A 4,675-nucleotide genomic window follows, 5' to 3' on the forward strand; every position below is an offset into this window, starting at 1 on the left:
TTTCTAGTACTGAAATGAATTTCAGTCTGCTCGAGATATCGATATGCATGAAATTGGGGGATTTTATCTATTAGAAAAACGTGTTTAATTGCTGTTCTCAACGCAATAATATTTTCGTATCTCTAAAGATGGGATCAACGTCTTTTGTCAATGTTTTATTATCTTTGTGGCAATGGTACCTAAATTGCCAAGAGAAGATACCAGTATGCAAATATCTGCATTTTCTCAGATAGTTAAGCAGCACTAAATGCCCTAACTAGTATGGGAATGCATCCTTGCACTCCGACAATTGGCGGAGAAAAATCATGTCAATCTATACTGGGTTCCAGGACATTGTGGAGTTGCAGGGAATGAAAAAACCGATGAGTTAGCAAGAAGAGGGTCTTTCACTAATTTTATCGGACCAGAACAATTCTGTGGATTCTCATCGAGTGCCCTCAAAATGGAGATGAAGAAGTGTGAGATCACAGCTATAAACAACAATTGGAGTACCGTAACTGGACTACGACAATTAAGGAAATTTATTTCACCTAACGATAAAAAATCCTGGAGTTTCTTAGATTAAGAGGGTATAGGGTTTCAGCGTAAAAAAACTGTTTGCGAATTTTTTTAGAACTTTGCGTGAAGCGAATTGATACATAGTAGGCGTTTGTTTTGGAGCGGGTTTGTGTGCTATTGAATGGGGATTATCTTCCCGCCAGATCGCGTTTCGGAACAAATTGTGTTTTCCTCCTATTTCGTTGAAAGTCGCAGCAACGCGCGATGGATTAGCTAGTTTTAAATAAAAATTTCTATTTTTGACGAAAAATTCCACCTTAATCAAAAAAATATCTTAAAAACTCAACGTAGGGGTTAGGTATTTTTTGTCTAGAATCTGTTTGAAAGAAATCGGTTAAGTAGTTTTTGAATGGCAAGTAAGACCGCAAATCGTTTTTGTTTCAGAGACGTTCTACAAAAAGCTTCGTCACCGAGTCGTTGGTCGATATTTTACATAGAAAAATTACAGAATGTTATTGAAATGGTACACTATAATGTACAAAAGTTTTGATCAATTCGCTTCACAAGTTCTAAAAAAATTTCGCAAAAAAAGTGTTTTTTCATGCTGAAACCCTTACCCCTAGCTGGGAAGAGTGTGTATCTCAATAAAGACAATCATTCATCTATAGTAATATGTCATAGTTGATAGTACACTTAGATTAAGGAATGGGCATAACACAATAAATCTAAATGTTGGTCGCAGTGGTCCGTCTCCAACAAAAAAACAAAATTGCCAAAAACAATTTATGACGATTAATGAGTATTTTATAGAGAAATAAAATACAATTCGTTGTTTTTGCTATGACCATCTACTATTGTTTTGGTAGGTTGTTTGCGAATTTATAAATTTTATACATCATTTTCAGTAGGTTGGTTTTAACGAGAGTGAATTATAAAGGATTTTTGGCAATGTTTGAGGAAATTGAATAGAAATAACATGGCACGTAACATAATGCTAGCCAATCTAAGCAACTTACACAAAACAATATTTCGTATCAATTAACGATCAACGAAATTCGTATACATTGGTACTCATCCCTTTACTTAATATGAATTAATAAGAAAGATATAAGTAACAAAAGTTGCTTGTTAATTATCGAATACAAGTGTTTAAGTGAAATGGTAACTTGAACGAGCACCCCATTTGAGATAATATGTGAAACAAAGATGATAACCAACGGTTTCAAATGGGTAGAGTTTAGATAAGAATATACCGAAAATGGGCTCTTCACCGCATGTGTACAACTGATTTAACTCTCATCCTAGGGGCAGATCACTCTAAGAATGTATAACAAATTTGCATCAAATTAGAAAAAATGCATTTAATTTCCATTTTTGCATCAGCTTTGCACTCCCTCGCAGAAAAGTTTGTTTAACAAACGTCCTACGCTGATCCACTTTGTTCGACGTTTTGTTAAATGTAGGGCTAGTTTTTATCAGAGATGCCAGGTACTTTTTTCAAATGTCTGCGATAATAATTTTAAAAGTCTGGGAAGAACAAAAAATGTCAGGAAAGCTAGTGTAACCAAAAGCCTTTATATTCAAAAATCTGCAAATATCTGCAACCAAACTAAGAAATCTGCAAATATCTGCAACCAAACTAAAAAATCTGCAAATATCTGCGTCATCGAAAAAATCTGCAGCTTAAATTAAAAGTCTGCCAATTTGCAGACTTGTCTGCAAATCTGGCATCTCTGGTTTTTATGTAGGGTTTTGACGTCTTACACGCAACGCAAACAACATTACACACAACGCAAAAACGTTGCACGCAACGCAAAATATATTATGAAATTCTATTTTGATGGAAAGAAATGCATTTAATTTCGCTGATTTTTAAAAATGCATCACAAGTGATCTGCCCCTAGGTGCAGTCCCCCCAGTCAAAAAGGGCAAGTTGTTCGCTAACGGGGGCTATTTGCCAACTCGGATGCCCTAATTGCCCTTCAATTTGCAAGCAAATTGCTGGCAATTAGGGGGCTATTTCAAATGCAACATTTGAGCGATTTGCCGCCGTTATTTTTTTGCTGCTCTACCCACCCTTAAATCGCCCAGGAAACGCGCCATTTCATCGCCCTTAATTGCCTAATATGAAAATTACAAATAATGCTTATTTTCGGATTCATTATCTATTCATATAAACTTATCAGTACAGTAGGTAATCACCCTCAATTATAGGAAGAATTAATGGTGAAATTGGTATTGCACACCAAAACTTACCACAATTTGACTTTCATTAAGACTTTGGGTAAGAGATCTTGTTCCACTACACTTACACACGATTCCACAATTTCCTATATTCGTTGGCTAAATGAAGTGCACTAGACAAACAAAATACAGGTGAGAACTCACCAATTGTTCGAAAAACAATTTTAAGCTTAAGCCAAATATGAAGCGCCATGTTTGAAAAACGCAAGAAACAACCAAGTCCATTTCAGCCGCCAGAAAATTTGTCTAAGTATTGAAATTGCCATTAAATCGCATTCGCAAATTGCATTTGTTCTTAGGGGCAATCAGCACAGGCGAGTTGAGTCAAACGTCAAACTTTTTAAATCACCTGACCATGTTCGTCCGCATTTTTTTTGACAGGGGTCAAACTCTCGCGTGTTTTTTGAAAAGGGCCAATAAGCATGCTGTCAAAATTCATTTTGAGGTGAAATTCCGGACAAACCATTAGCCTCAGACTATAAATCTTAGCAGTAGACGAAAGAGAAAACTTTTTTCTTCCATAAAATGTTAACATCCGTTCTCGGAGAGTTACGGTTTGGCCTAAGACAAGACGTGACAATCGGCTTCTTATTTTTCCTTCGGCATTCTTCTTTTCGCACATTTTCACCCTGCCGAAATCTTCCGAACAGTGTTGCTATTTTTAATAATGAAAATGGATTCTTGTTGATTTTTTTAATGCATACAATCTTGAATTCATTATATTGATGAAGGGCACCGTTTTCATGCCATGGGTGTTAAATAAGGTTTGATGAAGCCATTTTCTGACAAGTTTTAGATTATGGTTTGGTTGCTGTCTTATTTTTGTTCAAATTAATCAACCACGTATACGGCAAATGTTTGGTAGATACTGTACTACTTTGCCGCATAATTTCTGCTCAATTTTATCATTTTTACTCTTTTAACGATACTAATTTTATTTGTCAAAAGTAATTACAATATTTTCCTACAAATATAGCAACACTGCCAAACATCATTTCGCTATCCCTGCAGTAACATTGCGTACGGTGCAAAATGTCCGAATCAACCAATCAGGAGCTGGAACATTCTGACGTAAAATTGGAACAAAAACGGCCCCCCTATTGTCATGTCTTGTCTTAGGGTTTGGCCGCAATTTTCTCTCAAAGTGAATTTTGACAGCATGCTTATTGGCCGCTTACAAAAAACACGCGTGAACTGTTTAAATGGCCTGACCAAGACGGATACAGGTGTGCATATTTTTTTCTGTGTGTGAGTGCGGTTATCATTTTTCTTTGATTAAGCCGAAAAAACAAGAGGATATGACGAAGAAAAGCACAAACAGTTGACTTAGCGGGCCTTTTTGTTGCCATAAGTTTTGTTTCGGTTCGGTCATAGTTAATTTAATCGGTTTTTTTCGAGGTAAAAAGTGTCCATAAGTGTTCTAATCGATAGATCCGAAGTGAAACTCGGCGTTTTCTCACTTTTCATCGTGCGCCAAAGAATCAGGATGCTCATTCGGATGTTGAAGTTTACTTCAAGGGCCCCGGCCGCCAAGCTTAATTTTGCAAGTATAATACTAATACACTCAAAAGTGTCAAATGTTCCCACCTTTCCCTCCATCTTGTCGCCTGACCATGTTCGTCCGCATTTTTTTTACCGGGCCTGATTGCACGAAAAACCAGAAACCCAGGGCGCCAGACCTACCGATTTATCGGTAGGTCTACCGATTTTGGTCTTCCCCACCGATTCACAGACGACCAAGGCAAAACTACCGATATTTTGTTATCCCTACCGAAAACTACCGATTTTTAATGATTTTGGACACATCCTACTCAACATTCATTTTTTGGGTTGGATTTGGTTTGAAATCTGTGTTCAGTATTTTACAATTCTATGTCAGCACTACGTTTTTGGGACAACAACCCGGCCTACTGATAAACTTTTAGTGACCCTA

Source organism: Topomyia yanbarensis, chromosome 3 (genome assembly GCF_030247195.1).
Source record: "Topomyia yanbarensis strain Yona2022 chromosome 3, ASM3024719v1, whole genome shotgun sequence".
NCBI classification, from domain to species: Eukaryota; Metazoa; Arthropoda; class Insecta; order Diptera; family Culicidae; genus Topomyia; species Topomyia yanbarensis.